At 33.8% G+C, this 19,903-nt stretch overlaps 2 pseudogenes; both read right to left on the minus strand.

The window, feature by feature from the left end:
* Nucleotides 1-15,626: 15,626 nt before the first annotated feature.
* Nucleotides 15,627-16,393, minus strand: LOC139436126 (RE1-silencing transcription factor-like; annotated as a pseudogene).
* A 41-nt stretch (nucleotides 16,394-16,434) lies between these two features.
* On the minus strand, nucleotides 16,435-19,682 carry LOC101411494 (RE1-silencing transcription factor-like; annotated as a pseudogene).
* Nucleotides 19,683-19,903: the final 221 nt, after the last annotated feature.

The following is a 19,903-nucleotide window of genomic DNA, read 5'->3' on the forward strand; positions in this document are numbered from 1 at the left end:
ATTTTAAATATGCACTGTGACTTTGGCCTAACCATATTCTTCACAAGTGTTCCTACTCATTCTCCAGATTTATTTCTGACCCTAGCAGATATATCCACCCCTTCCCTAACTTTTCTTCCTTTCTTTCTTCCTTTCTTTCTTTTCTTCCTTCCTTCCTCCCTCCCACCTTACTTTCTTCATTCCTTCCATTTCTTTTCTTTTTCTTTTTCTCTCCCCCCCAACTCATCTCTTTCTCTTTCTACTTCATTCCCTTTCCCTTCCTCCTTTGCTTCCTTTCCATTATCTTTTTTTCTGTTGCCTCGCTCCAGCTGCAGTGGGCTTCCACAGGTCCACCAATATCTTCAAATTACAGAATTTGTTTGTTTAATTTTTCCCTTGCACTATAAGGCTTTTGTTCCAAGTAGTATGTTGAGGAAATAGTTACAGGAAAATTTTCAGTGGTGGATGCTGTTCTGCAATCCCAAAGGATTTGGGTATTCTCCAGTATTCTTGGGCTACTTTTTTCTTGCTCCTCCTTCTGCAGACAAAGACTTATGTTTCATGTGGAAGATAAGGAAGATAGGTCTGCTCTTATTTTAGAAGAGGCTGATAGTACCCTCTCCTGCACCATAGAGGAAATTTTTGAGAATTTTCCCTGATATTTCCTAAGGTGCTGGTGGGGGTTCCTGGAGGAAAAGCTTTCTGTGCCTCTCAGAAGTTTCACACACTCAGCCCACAAACAGGTATAAATAACTTTTTAACATTTATAGCTAAATCTTCTCATATGACATTCAATGGCATCTCTTCAAGGTAAGCAAATGCTTAGGTCCTGTTTCCCCTTGCAGGTCTCTGCCTCTGTCCAGATTTCATATTACTGTTTGTACTATGACCTCAGTTCTTTGATGACTTCAAGAAAATACATTAATATGAAATTTATTGTATCTTTATTTCTTACTGTGTAGAAGAAATATTTTTTCAAATATTTATATCTCCAAGATAATATAAGTCCCTTCTGTGACTTTTGATTTTGTTTTGTTCAACCAGTTCATTGAAGCAAATTTTCAAATATTCAGAATAATATAGTCAGGTTAAAAAACAATATATTTACCAACATATTTTCAAAATTTACATTGAATATATGCAGGAGATATAGATTTATCAATATAACTCAGATTCCAGGGTGTAGAAAATTAAAGAACTTAGATGATAATGTTATTATAAGGGTTAAAGAGCTAATGTATATAAAGTATTGAGAATAATGTTTGCCATTTAGTAGATATTCATAAAAACAGATATTATAATTACCAACATTAATATAGTAAAGATATTCTTCAAATAAAAACATCTAAATGATGTATCCTGAATCTGAAGTTTTAAGACTAGAAGATTGTAGTAGTCAGCCAAAGAAGTGCTGATGCAAAATACCAGAAATCTGTTGGCATTTATGAAGGGTATTTACTTGGGGTAGAGGCTTATAGTCATTTAAGGTCATAAAGCATAAGTTACTTCCCTAACCAAAGTCTGTTGCCATGTTTTGGACCAAGATGGCCACCAGTTTCTGTGAGAGTTCAGTCTTCAACTTCTTTTTAAGTATCTGTGGTCCCAGCTTCTTCCTCAGCTATAGGCAGGTACAGGGCTCATCTTTCTTCTTAGGGCTCTTTTCTTTCTAGGCTTAGCTGCTCTTCTCTCTCCACCAGGCTACCTGGAGACTCTCAGGTTCATTCTCATCCCAGGGCCTCTGCCATGTCTGATTGAGCCTTCTCTCTCTTTCTTCATGTATCTGATTCTTGTGTATTTACTTCCCAAGGCTCCAGCATCAAAACTCAAACTCTCACTTCTGCCATGTCATTTTCTCTGTGAGTCCCTACCCACTCTCAAAGTCCTATTGATGTGGCTGAATCAAAGCCTTAATCATAATTTAATCAGGTAAATGTGAAACATCTAAATTTAATACACTCTAATATACCCAGAGTAAGAGACTAATTTACAAACACCATCCAGTTTCTATTTTTGGAATTCATAAATAGTATCAAAATGCCACAAAGATAAATAATTACATTTTATATTGAATTCAGGCAAAAAAGCTCTGATTAAATAGCAACTGCTTAATAAACATGTCCATTGTGTCCATACCACTGTGCTGGAACTTTGTGAAATACAGACACACATGCACAGTCAACATGGTTTTGTCTTAAAAATATTGCTATGTTATATGATGTAATAAAGCACAACAAAATTAGAGAATTAGAATACATGCACAATAAAATATGAATTTTGCTGTTGCTATAGATACTAAATTAAGGACCCACAGAAAAGTATAGATGTCACTGTGAAAACAGGAATGTGTGGCTTTAAGATGTGTTGAATAAAACTTCACAAAGTCAAGAAAGGCTTATACATTTAGATTTTAAAGCAGGTATAAGTGTTGCAGTAGGAAACAATGAGAAATTCAGGACATGGAATACTTTAGTTGCCAAGTTAAGCCATTTGGATTTGACAAGCTAGGTAATTCAATATTAGCAAAAGGTTTTGACCAAGGAATAAAGTGCTGAAAGGAATGTTTCAAGAATATTAATCTAAAAGCAATATTGAAGCTATATTTCTGATAAATGTGAAAGAAAGTACTGGAGAATCTTGGTGGTAGGTCAAATAGACAGAAAAGCTACTGAGAGTCATTAACAAAAAAAAATGATAAATGAATTGATTTATGGGAGATGAAGCATGACAGAAATCAAAGTAATGTAATTGTGACCCAAAGGAATTGGAAAGAATAGTGGTGTCATGATAGAATTGTGAATTTTGAAAGGAGAGCAGGAGGTAGAGACAGATGTAAAGCCTGACATCCAAACAGCTGGTGTTTTTTTTTATTTAAGTGAAGGCAAAAGAAATACTATCGGGATGTACCATAACACAGCTGAATTCACTAAGGCAGAGATGTGGACACCAGAAAAGTGAGAGCGGCAAACAGAGTAAAACGATGCACAACCCAACAAAGAATTGCTTTTTTGAGCAATGACTTAGCAGAGGTTACTAACCCTGCCAAATTGCTGATGAAGAAATTAAAATGTTAAAAAATTAATTTCAACTTCTGAGGAGCATGTGGATATAATAGATAAGAGATTTTTTCTCCTGATAAAGACACAAGATTACTAGTATGATTCATTTTAATGAGGTATCTGGATGTCAAGCTATTTCCTCTTGCCTCTTATACACATGATTCTCATTCTTTCTGGAGAACTGCAATAAGTAGATCCGATTACATAGAAGAGTCACTTCTCGCTTCTCTTTTCCTCTAAGAAAAATACATTGCAGAAATTATACACTGACCACATACATGGGAAATCCTTCTTCCACTTGTCTAAATTCCTCCCTAGTCAGTGGATAAGAGTCTCCCCTCAGACTGCAACCTTATAAAGGATGCCCAGAGCCTTTTTCTTCTGGGCGTTAGGCCCGGGGCCAGGTTGCCCACAGATAAAAGCAAAAGGATGTGCATGCACAAGGGTAGTTTATTCTGGGTTCCTTCCATCTTGCTCAAGATGCTTTGATAGAAGTATCCTATTCTCCCTCATACACCAGTATGTCCTACCAATTTGCTTCTCTATTCCCTCTTCCTGCTCAAGCATTTAAAGGTGAAAAATTTCCCCTGCAAGCCAAAGTTTTTGTTACACTTAGGTTTGTATTTTCTTTAAATCTTTGTTTTTGATTTACTGTAAGTGGGAGAAAAGGCTATGTCCTGAAGAAACAGAGATACACAGAAGGAAAATAAGTAAGCACAGAAAAATACGTCTAATTTGATTCTGAATCCTCCACTGTAAATGGCACATAGTAGGTAGCCCATAAATGACATCTGAACATTGAAAAAAAGTCCATGAGTTATATTATTCCCCAATTTTACTGATGCTTTAATTTACATAAAATAAATCTCATCTATTTTAAATGTATAAATGTATAGTTTGATAAATTTGGGCATTGTATACATTCATGTAGCTACCATTACCATCAAGATATAGAAAATTGCCATCAACCTAAAAAATATTAGAATTGAGTCCCTCCCCTAACTTGCACTCTGCAACCCCTGATCTTTGAATAATTATAGATATCCTTTCTTAGGATTTCATAAAGGTGGAATCATAAAATATGCAGTCTTTTGTGTTTCACTTAATATAATTTTTTGTATTTATCCATATTGTATTTTTCAATGTTCTATTCTGTTAACTTTTTAAATACTATTCCATATAGCATGGATACAGCACAATTTGTTTATAAATCCAAAAGTTGGTGAACTTTTGAGTTCTAATAAATTTTGACCATTAAGAACAAAACTGCAATAAACAATATTTTTCAAGTTTTCCTTGGAAATATGTTATTATTTTTCTTGAGTGAATTCATAAAAAACAAATTCCTGGGTCATATGGTAACTGTATGTTTAACCTTATGAGACACTGCCATACTCATTTCCAAAGTAACACAAAGTTTTAAATTCCACCAATAATAGAGAAGAATTCCAGCTGTTTCACATCTTTGCAGGCACTTCACATTTTCAGCATTTTTAATTTTAGCCACTCTGGTGACATGCAAAAGAATCTTATTACAGTTTTAATTTGTATGACCTTGAAAATTAATTATATTGAGAAGCTTTTCAGGTTCTTATTGACTATTCATATGTTTTCACTTGTGAAGAGTGTCAAATTGCCATATTTTTGCTGAGTTATTTGTCTTATTATTGAGTTCTAAAAATTCTTTGTACATTCTGTATATGAACCCTTTGACAGATACATGTTTGATAAATATTTTCTACTAATATGAATATTGAATTTTAAAGAAATCCAATTTTACTTTTTCTTTTTCTCTTTTGCAGATTATGCTAATGTCCTTTCTAAGAAATATTTGCCTAACTCAATATCACAAGTATTTTATCCTAGTTTTCTTATATAATTTTTATTGTTTTAACCCTTAAATTTAGATTTTATCTCAATTTAATTAATTTCTGTGTGTTATTTGAAGTAAGGGTTGTGATTTCATATTTTCCACGCATATATCTGCTGGTCATGGGCCGTTTATTGAATGATTTTTCCTTATTGAATTGCTTTGAGGCTTTGTCAAAATTAATTGACTATTAAGTGTCTATTTCTGGATCATTCTGCTCAATTTTTCTACATGTCTACTATTTCTAGAGATCTCTAATATATGATATCTTGCAATATTTGTCTTTAAGTGCCTTACTTATTTCAATCAGCATATCTTCAAGGTTCATCCACATTGCAACATCACTCAGAATTCCATTCCTTCTTATGGCTCACTAATACTCCACTGTGTGTGTACCACATTTTTTTGCACATTTATTTGTTAATGGACACAGGTTGTTTCCACATTTTGGCTATTGTGAATATGCCACTATGAACATTAGTACAAGTATCTGTTTGAGACCCTGTTTTCATTTTCTTTGGTTAGATACAAAGGAGTGATATTGTCAGTTTATGTAGAAATCTTATATTAAGCTTTTTAAGGATCTATCATACTGTTTTTCAAAGAGACTGTACCATTTTACATTCCACTAACATTGTTCATTCTGATTTCTTCACATCTTTTCCAAAACTTATTTCTTGTTTTTATTTTTTATTTTTATTTTGTTTTTTAATTTTTTAATTTAAATTTGTTTTGTTTTGTTTTGTGTTTTTATTTGTGAGGGTGAAGTTGCATCTCATTATGGTTTTTATGTGCATTTCTCTATTGGCTAATAACATTGAGATCTTTTGGATATCCTCTTTGGAAGAAAAAAATTGCTCAAGTCCTTTGTCAGTTTTTTAGTTGAGCTTTTCACCTTTTTGTTCTTGGCCTGTAAAAGTTCTTTATATATTCTACATATTAAACCTTTATCTGATATATGATTTTCAGCTATTTTTCCTGCCATTTTTTAGGTTTTCTTTTCACATTCTTGATAGTGTAATTTGAGGCAAAAAAAACCAAAAACAGTCTTTAATTTTGGTGAAATGAAATGTATCTATTGTTTCTTTTGTTGCTCATGCTTTTTGTGTTATTTCTAAGAACTCGTTGCTGAGTCCCAAGTCATGAAGATTTGCCCCTATGTTGTTTTCTAAAGGTCTGATGGTTTTAGCACTTATATTTATGTCCTTATCCACTTAGAATTAATTTGTATGTTTTGTGTAAGATAGTGTCCAACTATATTCTTCTGCATGTGAATATCCTGTTTTCCCAACCCAATTTGTTGAAGGTACTATTCTTTCCCCCTTACATGTATTTGGTACTCTTGTTGAAAACCAATTGGCAATAGATGTGTAGGATAACTTCTGGACCTTAAATTCTATTCCATTTGTCTAACCTTATACCACTATCACACCATTCTGATAAATGTACCTTGGTATTAAGTCTTGCTATTGGTAAGCATAAATCCTCCAACTTTGTTTTTCTTTTCTTTTCAGAATTACTTTGTTTATTCAGGGTCCTTTGCATTTCCATATGAATTTGAGGATCAGGTTTTCTATTTCTTCAAAAGATCTTGGAATTTTAATAAGGATTGTATTGATCTAGAATGCTTTGGATATTATTCACATCTAGAACATCTTCCAACCCATGAACAGGGGATGCCTTCCCGTTTATTTAGGTCATTTATTTCCAAAACTTTTAGTGTACATGGCTTCCACATCCTTAAATGATATTTTTAATAAGTATGGAAGTATAGAAAAACATTTTAAAAGTGTCTTAACTTCTGTTCACCTGTATAGTTTCTGATAAAAGTTAGTCATTTAATTGAGCCATTTCCCTGAATATAATGTGTTGGGTTTTTTCCTCCTTTCAAAATTACTCTTTATATTTTACGTCTGTAATTTGACTATGATACTCAAAAGGACTTTCCTCCTTTGTGTTCATCTTGCTTAGTATTTGATGAATACCTTGAATCTCTAAATTATGTCTTCCATCAAGTTTGTTTAACTTTAGACCCTTACTTCAAATGTTTTTCTACTGCATTTTTTTCTACTTTCACCATGAGATTCTGATTCATTAATCTATTAATCTCTTTGATGTAATTTAATGGTCTCCCAGGTATCTGTTCACTTTATTTTTCAATTTGCTTTTCTCTCTGTTCTTCATATGGATAGTCTTTATTGCTATCTTAAAGATCACTTACCTGTTAATCTATCTTCATTGGGCTATTTTATGTTCATCAGTAAATTGTTTATGTAAGATATTTCATTCTTCATTTCTAGAATCTCTACATTCTTTTTTATCATTCAATTTCTCTCCCAAGATTTTTTGGTTTGTTTAGGGTAACTATATTTCATTTTGTATTACTGGAATAGTTTTTAAAAGACACTTTAAAATTACCTAAAGTTCTGAGATCTGTGTCTCTGGACGTTGACTTGCAACAGACAAAAAAATCATGAAAATAAGAACCCACTTTATACAACTCTTTTCCTTCAAATCTCTATACTCAAGAAGAATATGATTGTTTCTTTTCACTCTCAAATTTCTCTAGTATTTCCCTTTGTATTATGTCTAGATTGTATGGTTGTTCTTTGTAGAGAATCAATCCTCTAGGAACTTAATCACTAGTAGAAATGGAAGTTTGTTGTGTTTTGAATATATGAGAATTTGTTTTTTTACAGGCAGATGACTTCAAATTAGAAATAATGTGCTTTTACTAATCTTTCAACTCTAAGAAAATGTTAAATTTTATATTCAAAAAGAGAATGTTAGTAAGAAAAGTAAACATCTTTAGAAAAGACATTACATGCTGTTTAATTCTGCCTTCCTAGATTCAGTAGCGTCAGATAAATTTTATTTGTAGACTGTTTAGTTAATGAACAAATTATTTAATCAGTAATTTCATCAATCAATTTAATATTACAGCACTAATTTACTAATCTAGAAAAAACAGATGTTTTCTTCTACAGAGTAGAACACATAAGGATGACTTTGATGCAAAATATCTAATTTGAGTTCTATAGAACACTATTGCCAAAAATTCCTCCAAAGAAAAGAAAAACAATGTCAATGATGAAATGCTTCATTTTTACATACTTTTCTCTTGTAGATTCATGATCAATTTAATATATTTCATTAAACACTATCATATATATTTTGGAAACTAATCTCTCCTCACTGTCTTTTTCCTCACTTTGCTTTAGTTTTTAATCATAGTTTTAGTCTCCCACTGACATATTATGGGAATGTCTGATTTTAATTTATTTTGTTGTTTGTTTATCTCCTTAAGGAGGTAAAATTCATGAAAGGAGAACTACATTAATTTGCTGATTACTATATTCACAATCCTCAGAAAAGTACTTGGCACAAAGCAGGAATAATTGAAAGAGAGTATCCCTTGTGCATTTCATCAAAAACATTTATTAAATATCAATTAGTTTGATGGCTTATAGGTATTGATCATTTCTGAAGAAATAATTAGATAATTACACATGTAATACTCTATGAAGAATATAAAGCTGTTATGAATCATTGTCATTGTAAGCAGCTGAATATTGATTAAAATATATAGTATTAGTTTAAATGTACTCAAGGGTAGCGGATGTGACTCAAGTAATAGGGCTTCTGCCTACCTGGATCCAATCCCTGTGGACTCCTGATGAAAAAGAAGAGAAAGCCCACCTGTGTGGCAAGCCAGTACCTGCCCAGCGAGTTGAATGCCTGCACGGTGAGCCAGTGCTTGTGCAAGTGAGTCACACAAGATGATGATGCAACAACAAAAAAAAGTGCAGCAGAAACCAGGAACTGAGATGGTGCAGGTGACAGGGAACCTCTCTCCACATCAGAGGTCCCAGGATTGAATCTCAGTGAATCCTAGAGGAGAAAAAATGAGAAGAGGTGACAAAAAGAGAATTAGATTCAAAGATCACACAGCGAATGGACACAGACAGCTAAAACAGCAGGGGGAGGGGGTGGGGGAGACGGAACGAGAGGAAAAATAAATGTGCTCAGAAAACTAAGAAGAGAAACAGATTTTCTAAAATGAACATTTTTTCTTGTCACAAGATATTTTACTTTTTACAAGTTATTAATTATATGAAATATTAAAAGGCAGTGCTGTTCTGAAAAATAAAGTAAATTAAGAAAAAATGCAATTCAATGGTTTTAAAACCTGTTTATTCATTTCAGTATAAATCTGGGTGGGAGAAATTACATTGTAATTTTTACCATAAAAGGAAAAGATATTGGAGAGTAATTACTTAATGAGTACTTTAATGTGGAATTTGCACTTTTTCTGATCTCTAATAGCTCTCTTTTTATGTATTTCACTATTAAATATGCTATATATTGTTACAAATTTTAATAATTATAGTTACAAAGATAAACAATAGTTAGGGATAATAGTTACATTTTCTAAGAAATTAGGAGAAAAGCTTATGTCCCCTAATTTGTTGCTAATTAAGTTAAAAGCTACCACATATGAATCTAATTAAGAGCTATTCTTGCACCATTTACTACTCAATGAACTATAACAAGTTTGGAAGAGCTACTGCCAGTTTTCTGAGTTAATGAAATATTTAAATTAATAGCATTAATGGATAATATAAGAAACTTCTATATTGAGTTAACGTGCAACCGTATTACCTAGTATATAATTTTATATTCAGTAGGGACATTTCCCACTAAATTTTCTTTTGTGAGTAAATATAGAATGAAATGAAACAAAGTAATGCAAATTTTATTTTCTTGGTGATTCAAATGTTCCTATTTCTCATAAATGTCAAATTTTGATTGCCTGTGTCTTCCTGATAGTATGCATTGATGACCTTTCTTCTTCTAATGAAAAAATAGATGAGAAAAAATATAGAGAAAAAATACATGTAAACAGTTATCCTAGTTTTCAAGTCTTACCCAAAGGTGTTCTTATCACCATACCATAAAATCCATGTAGAGTTAAACTCTATGCCCAACTAACTATATCATTCTATACAAATCATAATTCTTTACATTACTTTTTCATTTATAATGCAATGAACAAAAACTATTTTAAAGAATGTGATAAATAATATAACAATTCTTTAAATTATATTCAGATATAGGTATACCTGATATTATTGCACTTCACTTTTTTTATGCCTCACAGATATTGTGTTTTTCACAAATGGAATGTGGATGGCAACCCTGCATCTAGCAAATCTATCAGCAGCACTTTGTCAATGCCCTGAGCTCACTTCATGTCTTCGTGTCACATTTTGGAAATTCTCATAATTTTCAAACTTTTTCATCATTATTATGTTATGATGATCTGTGATCAGTGATCCTTGATGTTACTCTAGTAATTATTTTGGAAGGCACCATGAACTGTGCCCAAGTAAAATGGTGAAATTATTCCTTAAATATTGTGTATGTTCTGACTGTACCACTCACCAGCCATTTCCCTGTCTCTCTCCCTCTCCTCAGTGTTCCCTATTCCCTAAGATGCAAAAATATTGAAATTAGGCCAATTAATAACACTACAATGGCCTGCAAATTTACAAATAAAAGGAAGAGTCACGCATATCTCAATTTAAGGCAAAAGCTAGAAATGATAAAGCTCAGTGTGGCGGGCATGTGGCAAAACTAAAGTTGGACCTCTTATGCCAGTCAGCCAAATTATTAATGCAAAGAAACGGTTCTTGAAAGAAATGAAAAGGGTACTCCAAAGAAGACAAAAATGAGAAGAAACCAAAACAGCCTTACTGCTGATATGGAGAAAGTTTTAGAAGTCTGTCTAGAAGATCAGACCGGCCACAATATTCATTTCCACCACCAACCTTGAGGCATGACCTTCCACCAGCAGAAAGAGTATGATTCTCTGAAGGCACAGATGGTGATGAGAATGTTTTAACAGTAAGCTATTTTTAATTATGCACTGGGAAACCAAAAAATTCATGGGACTTGCTTTATCATAAAATTTGCTTTATTACGGTAGTCTAGAACCTAACATTCAATGTCTCCGAGCTATGCTTCTATATAATTTTCATAAACCCTTAAAGTTCAACATGTACCTTTTTGGAAATTTGCCTACCTGATAATTTTCAATTTTAATAATCAATTGAATGTAGAATAAATAATTTTAGCAATCATTCTACACCCTTGAGATATATATACATATTTTTGAAACCAGGATGGAATAAACTGACATGGCTAGCCTCAGAAAAAAATTCATTGTGGGTTTTGTTAAAAGTATTTTATATTTTCATAATTTTTCAACTGGAATATCACATTTAATTATTTTCTAAAAAGGAAAAAAAATTCAGGGAGACAATTATCACAAGCCTTAAAACATATTACTTATGTAAAATTGCAAAGCTATCTCTGTCATATCTCCATATGATTTGCTTAATCATTATAGATTCTTAGGAAACAGAAGATTTATATTACACAGATGGCAATTGATCACATTCATCACCATTTTAAGCATCACATTTTGGCAGCAGTCAAACATTTCATCACATACATATGCATATTAATATTTTCTACATAATTAATGTTATTATAACATCAAAAATTCCAGTATTATATTTAACTTGAGATAATTGTTGCCTCACCTAGACGATTAATATAAGTTGCCTTGCTATACAAAATTTCATTAGTTGATTTTAATCTTTCTTTGACTTGAAATTACTTTTTCTATATTTAAACAAATGAAGCATGAGTTAGTGCTGATTGTCCCTAAAAGTATGGAAATACAAGTAATTGCAGTATATTTCTGACTCAGTGTCTGTCCTTGTGCAGTAATACCATGCTTTCTTCTCAGAGAAATCTCATGCTCCATTATTTCTGACTTGTGTTTTATTGTCTGAATAATTGGGACAAATTTCAATGGAAGTGAAATTTTTCCAGAAACAATGTAACAAGGAAATTTCCGAACTTTGAGTTTTAACAGAACACAGAAGCCCCATCTCTAATATGTTTTGTAGTATAATGTATGAAAATTCCTGCAGTATACAGATCTGCTTATAAAACCTTCATAATTTATTTTAAAAAACCAAACAATATTTCTTTTAACATAAAAGAAAATTTGTGTTTGTTTTAGGATGCAAATTTCCTGCAAAATTGGTTCAATTTACATTATTTCTAGAAATATCTGAATTGGAAAGAAAAGGTTGAAGTAGCAAACTCTTGTTTTCTTTAGCTTTATTGCTGTACATTTCCTTCTATTCTTCTGTCAGTTGGACTTATTCCACAAAAACATTTAAATCATCCAAAACTAAATGTTATACACTTGATAAAAATCATGCTTCTTCTTAGAATCCTTTTTCATAGATTAAAATGTTTTCAAAACTTAAAGCATGGATTTTTTCCAATTTTTTATTAATGAGAATAATATGAAATAATTACAAAATATTACATGGAAATTATCTTATCATCAGTATTAAAAACTGAAAAGAATAAAAAAGACAATATTGATTCAACGGGTCTCTGAAGCTTAATATTATCTGCCATTTCTTATTTCTTTGTAGTTGTTCTTGTTGTAAATCAATAAATAATGTGCTCTGTTCACACACTGGAATCGAATCTGAGGAAATGTCATTCAATTATTTTAGAAAAATATGCTTAACAGATAGATTTTACTTTTTTAACTGATAATTATTATTTTTTTACTTTTAAAAGTTTATTTCAGCATTATTATGTTCACAGAAATATACTCATATCAGTTAATAGAATGCAATTTAAAATTTAACTTATGCTACACTATTAAAAACAAAACTTGATACATGGTTTAAGATTTTTTTAAAAAGAAAGGATTTACAATCAGTTTTATTTTTCACTTACTACAAATGTATAAAAGATCCTCCCTAAAATGCTGGTATAGCAGACAGCAAGAACCATGAGAAATTTACCTTTGATTTGCTTCAGAAAAATAACATGTATTGCACTGTAAACGTTTTAAAAATTGGTGCACAAAACACTGTTGCAATGTTTCAATGCCAACTCACAAAGTTCAATAAAATGGATGTTGAAAGGGGTGAGTGAAGTGAGTATCCTATGTTCACATGGTAAAATTGTAAAAGCTATCTTACTATTACATGTAGATTGCAAATCTACACAAACCAAGATTCAGATAATTCCTTGAATCTGAATTAATGCTATCAGTTTAGTTTATCTGCTGAGGTCATCAAGAAAAGTAGGTACACTGGCTGCAAGTTTTACTGACTAATACAAAAAAGAACAAAATTAATTTTCATCCCCAACTTTTCAGTCCAGAACTGAAACTATTACTATAGGAAAGATATTCCTTCCAGAGTCAACATTCATGGGGTGACATGCCATTGATCTGCTTAAGTTTAAATCTGTATCAGCACTCATCAATAAGTACAAATACATGTCATTAAGATTCAAAATTTAATATAGATCTGACAATCAAGTCCTTGAGTTCTGGAAGAAAGGCCTCAAGTCCCACTTAATATCCAGGAACAACATTTTTACAGATCAATAATAAGGGGTTTAGTTTCCTGCATATTTTTGCATTTAACAATCTAGTCTAAAAGCTGAATTAAAAATTCATCAAATTTCTCTTCATTCCCAATCAGCCAAGTTTTAAAATTTTGCTGAAACAATCCACAAAAACCTCTTCCCCAAACTGTGATTCTCAATCTCCAATGTATACATAAAATCAATCTTTTTATATGTATTACAAAACGTAACAAGTAAAATGTACCCATGAACATTAATACTAGTTGTTAGAGTTAAACAGCTTTGTAATCTACATCTTAAAACATAAATATCTGCAGCTTGATATTCCTATTCATACATACAAAACACACACCATATCATACAACATACTCAGGTCTTGAGAATCTTCTGTTCCCTTAAATATTTGGCATCACAACAATTCTAAGTTCAAGCACATTTTAAAACTTCACTTTCAGATATTTGATAAGCTTTGCATCCATAATGCATCAGTGCTCTTCCTAATCTTTCAAGTTGTACTGCTGAATCTGAAATTTTCCTCAAATAAAGATCACCAAAGAAAAAGAAGATAAATGAAATATTAAGGTGATTGTTCCAGAATAGGACATGGATGATTAGAACTATTCAAGATCCCCTATTTGAATAACAGTTTATTTTATGTCAATGAATGTTAAGAATTGCCAAAAATCCCAAGATGCAAAATATCTTTCATATTCTTTGGCAACTGACCAAAGAACCTACAAAAAAGTTGAGGAGTACATACCCTTTTTCATACAAAGTGCCCCTTAGAACACCAGCATAGTTGCAATGCATTTGAGACCTCACCTGTAGAAAAATTGGCTGTCATAGGGACAGCCAGGACACCTACTAAATTGTGGAGAACCCTGAGAAAGTGTCGTTTTTTAATCTGTACTGTAATTTTCATCAACCTTTTTCACTGTATTCACAGGAAACTGCAGGTGGTCTGCCAGCACTCATGCTATCACTCTCTTACCCTAGGCTTGTCATGTAATAGCTATGGCTTTGGAATTTCTCAAGTGACATTCTGAATAGCTTGAAGGAATAATTATGTCTCCTAATTCCAGGTTTTCAGTTTTTAAATATTACTTTCAGTTCTTTATTTAGTTGCGTAGCCATATAGATACCAATCATCTATGAAAAAAATTTACCTCAAAGATATGATTTAACATTGTGTAGTTAGGAGGTAACTGTACCATAATAAGCAAAAGTTTTATTGCTGAAGGTATTTCAGATAAAAGTCTATTTTTAAAAGTCCATTCAATATTAGAGCCTAGTAGTTTATTGCAAAAACGAAATTCAGAGTTTCATATTTACTACATCCATTCAAAATAAATAAATTATATGGAATACAGATTCTAGTATATATATCTGAATATCAAACCAAAGGATTGGACATGAATGTTTCATTTGCTCGCAAACTTGCACATGATAATACTCAGCAAAAAAAAAAGGCAATTGCAGCAAAGAGAAAGAAAACTGCCCTTTTGGAAATAAGCCTAAAAGCATCCCTCCAAAAAGGTCAAAATAAACATACATATATTAATATTTGTATAAAATGTTACCATTCAACAAAACATTATTTCTAAAAAAAATTTTTACTGCATAGATTTAAAAATATGCATTAAAGCACCAAAAAGACAAACAAACAAAAAAGCAGCTTGCAATAACTAAGTAGCATATACAAATAAGAAATGTTGATTAACTCAAAGTAAATACCTGATTATTACACTGTCCATTGTTGGGAGAATTTTTCTTCAATTTAAATGTCTCTTCTCATCTCGAAAAAAATTTTTAAAGTGCTAACTTTATATAAAGCAGGTAAGGTCTTCAAGTAATTTTCTATTAAGTATGCCAATTTTCATAGAGCTAAAAAAAGAACCAGGACAAAGTAAAGTGAAACAAGAAAATAGAAATGGTTAAAAAACTGAGAGATTGTAACTGCACAAAGCAATCTGCTGTAACTAAACCACCACTGACTTACTTTCTTATTTCAATTAAATGTATAAACTTACCGATTTAGGTTTCTATTGGTTTAGTACACTAACTCCCTCAGATTTGTCAATTTCTACAACAATTGAATGGTATACAAAAATTTATAAGGAAAACAGTGCCACTGAAAAATTAACACAACACTAATTAAAGCAATCCCTTGTCTTCTACTATAAGTGAATATAAAATGTAATAGGTCGTAAAAAGTAAGAACTGTGGCCTTGTCCAAAGCTTAATTATTCCAGCCCTTTAGTCATTTTTTCAAGGAAATATACATTAACCAAATGGCCATTGAGGTGTTTGCTGTAATCTTTTTTTTCTAAAAGAATAATCACACAACACACACACACAAATCTCTCAGCCACTTTAACCACCAAGGCTTCACCTCCATTTTCTCTACTAGTTTCCAGTGGAACTGGCTGAGCCGCATTCAACACAGAATCATCACTACCATCCGCCATGCCATCTTCATCAGTTTCCTGAGACTCATTCACTGCTGGGGAGCAGAAGGTGATGCCAGCCCAGTTTTGGACATTGCTTCTCCTTTATCTATAGGTAGGGGAAGAAGAGTGTGGAAAATGGTTCTTCAACTGCTGAGTCTTTACCAGCAAGATTCTCTGTTGCATTCTGATCAGGGTCAGTTTCCATTTCACAAAGCACAGTGTCAGCCTGTTCTAAAATTTCACACTCTGACATATTTATCAGGTTTTGTTCAGAGCATGAAATGCTGGTAGATTCTTTAGTACTAGCACCAAGACCAGCTATACGTTCCTACTTTCTGAAGAGAGACTTCTTTAATTCCTTCCCCGTCAGAGCATAGTTTTTGGTGTTTTTATTCTTCCTTTAAGTTTTCCTTTGGCAGTGGTACTGAAGGTAGTAGGAGATCCTGTGCACCTGTACTTTCCTTTAGAACCCGTCCATCTTTATTAATAGGCATTAAGCCAATGTCAATAAGTGCTTGCTCCTTCCATGCCATTTCATTCTGCCTACCAGACTTTTCCATTTTATTATATTTTGGATGAGGAGACTTTCTGGGGATCAGCTCTATCTGAGGTGACTCCACAGGAGGAAGAGACTCCAAGGAGGAGATTCCATCTCAGCAGACTCCAGGGAAGGAGGCTGCATCTGAGCTGGCCCCTTCTGAACAGGCCCTTCTGAGCAGAAGCTATCTGAGGAGGCTTGCTACATTTTTTACTCAATTTATTTTTCAAGTTCTTCTTCTTTGTGCTTTTTTTTCACGCAGGTGCTTTGCTTTTCATCCTCCTCCACTTTGTTGTCAACTTTTGGCACTTCCTGTCAGTTTTTGGATCTGCTTCTACCCTTTTTTTTTGGTTACATGTTCTTCATCATTCACAGGATCATTAAAGCAATGGGTTTAAGCTTCCATTTTCCTTTTGCTTTTCTTGGTTTTGCAGGATTATTTCCTGAACACACATCTACCTTTTCAGGCTTGGTTGTAGATTTGTGAGTTCTGGTAGTCATGAACTACTGAGGCATCACTACAAGGCTTTTTATCTTTTGAAACATTATCTTTTTCTCCACCTGTAGCAATTTGATATAATTAATGAATTCCAAAAAGAAATACTGGATTATGCTTGTAATTTGATGTGTACCTAGGCGTGATTGAGGTATGATTAGGGCATTGGTGGGTAGGGACTCATAGAAAAGGCATGGCAAAGAACAGAGTTGGAGATTTCTGATGTTAGAGTTTGATGCTGAAGACCTGGGAAGTCACCATCCAGAGGAAAGAGAAGCCAGCACCAGAGAAAAGCAAGACTCAGGAATGTAGGAACCCAGGAAGCCTGAACCCTCACAGACGTTGGCAACCTTACTCCAAATAGACTTTGGTGAAGGGAGTAACTCATGCTTTATGGCCTGGTATCTGTAAGCTCTTACCCCAAATAAAAGCCCTTTATAACACCCAGCAGATTTCTCGTATTTTGCATCAGTACCCCTTTGGCTGACTAATATACCACCTTACAGGCTTCTCAATTTTCTTTCCAGCCAGATCTAACTTTATTTTGTCTGCTGTGTTTCTGTTTTATCATTGGCAATATTGGTATCAGGCAAGTCAGTCTCCTGCTCCTGCTTTTTTGTTTTTTTTTTAAGTTTCACTTTTAAAACATCCATTGTTTTATTACGGCAAATAGGATGTTTAGATTTGAAACGATACTGCAGATTACAGTTCTTGGAAGCTGCAAAGTCACAGACAGGACAATTGAACTGCCATAGGTTAACATGAAACTTTATGTTTTTGATTGTTTGGTTTTTCATTTTTTTAAAGATACTTAAATTACATAAATGTTGCAGATAATATATAGGGGATTCCCACATGCCCTGCTCCCCACACCTCCCACATTTTCCCATATTAACAACATCTTTCATTAGTGTAGTACTTTCATTGCAACTGATAAACACATTTTGGAGCATTGCCACTAAAAATGGATTATAGTTGTAGTTTACACTCTCTCCCATTCAATTTTGTAGGTTACAGCAAGTTACATAATGGCCTGTATGTGTCCTTGTAATGTCATTCAGGATGATTCCCAAGTCCCAGAAATGCCCCCGCATTATACCTGCCCCTCCCTCTCCCTCTCCCTTTCCCTATCCTTAGAACCTCCAAACTGCAGATAGAAGTAACTTCAGAAAACACATAGAGTGGGATTCCTGAGGGCTCTATGTGTTTTTTGAAGTTACTTCTATCTATTGTTTTGTAGTCACAGTGTGGGCGGTTAAGAGGTTTAGGTCATTGCATGTGTCTTGCATGACTGGTTATTTCATGTTGATTAGAGGCCACATAAATATTGCACTGATCACTTTTAAAGGACTTCTCACCTGAATGAGTATGCCTATGTTTAGTAAGGTGAGTTCCCTGAGAACTTGAGTAAGGACAAACTTATCTTTTATAAGGGTGCTCTCCTGTGTGAGTTCTAGCATACAGAACAAAATTGTTTATTGTTTTTTCAGTCTGAAAAATAGTTGCATTTTCTATGTGTCCACTTTCCTAGGAGAACTCTTTCTAAAGTGTTTCCTCCACTGCTATGTGCTTACTGTGGTGTAGGTGCAAATAATGCACTTATAGATTCTTTCATTGTCCCCAGCTCTGGAGCGGTGTTTTTGATGCACAGCATAGTAATCTTATTGGTTGGTATTGTGGCCATAGCAGGCACAATAGGAATAGGGCCTTTTGAAGAAATCTCCCCCCTCTGCAGTGGAAGAACCAAATCTCATAGCTTTTGCTTGCTTCTTTGCACTTTCTTCCACACACACACACACAAATTCTTGGCACTGTGAACTCTAATATGATACACAAATATTTTTTTTTTGATTCTGCCTCATACTGGCATAGTTTACTGCAGAAAAGTTTTTGTTTTCAAGCTCTAGCATTTGTCTTCTGTTCCAAGTATTTCAATAGGAAGATCTTTACTTGAACTATAAATTTCTGTGGCAGCAGATATTTCCAATACAGGCTGTGGTTGTATAACACTGAATTTCAAACTTGCCAGTTCCATGTTTTCCCTTCCATTAGGTTCCCTTTTTATTTCAGGAGACTCTTCAAGTCATTCTCCCTCAAGATCTGAAAAGTTATCCCCAACAGGCATTGTGTTAGTCAGGGTTCTCTAAAGAAACAGAATCAACAAGAGATATTGGTCAATAGTATGTGATTCTATAAGCCTCTCATGCAGCCATGGGGATGCAGAAGTCCAGTTTCTGCAGTCAGGCCTCAACCAGGGGCTGCAATGAAAGTCCAATGAAGGTTCTTGGCAAGTTCTGAGAGATGTTGGCTGTCCAAAGATGAGATGGTAAATTCTCTCTCAATGCTGGAATCACTTCCTCTTTTAAGGGATTCAACTGATTGGGTTAAGCGTCACTCATCACTGATGGCAATCTCCCTGACTGATGTAATTGGAATCAGCTATCTATGATTTACCACTGCAGTAAAGTCAATGGTGACTAAAGTCCATAAATGCCTTTGTATTACAGTTAGCCCAGTGCTTGCTTGACCAAACAACTAGGCACAATTACCTGGCTGAGTTGACACAATAGCCTAACCATCACAGGCATCAATATTGTCACCTCTCTTTCTTTACCAACTAAGTAATCACAGCAACTGCCATTCACTTTGCCAGTCAAGGCCACATTTGCTAACATGATAAGGTGAGGGGCAGCCATTTCTGCTTTGGAGAGGTCATGCAGTCATATATGCCATTAGGCAAGGCCTTGCCAATATTGGCACTGCGGATGAACAGCCCTCCTCCTGAAGATTTCCCCATTACCTGGGTGGCCATATCTGTGTTCGGAAGGCTGGCATCCCTGGTCCTGTGACCATCAGGAAACTTAACCTCAATGTAGAACCAGTGAGGCTCCCCTTGCGCCTTCCAGAGGCTTGGGGCCCTGAGTGCCCAGAGGGCTCCACTGTGCACCCCGGAAGTTTGTTCACTTCACACCCCAACAGATCTGGTGGGAAGCACGCCCAGCCCTGCCAGGTAGGGTGGTCAGGTACCTCTTTTTA

Source organism: Dasypus novemcinctus, chromosome 1 (genome assembly GCF_030445035.2).
Source record: "Dasypus novemcinctus isolate mDasNov1 chromosome 1, mDasNov1.1.hap2, whole genome shotgun sequence".
NCBI classification, from domain to species: domain Eukaryota; kingdom Metazoa; phylum Chordata; class Mammalia; order Cingulata; family Dasypodidae; genus Dasypus; species Dasypus novemcinctus.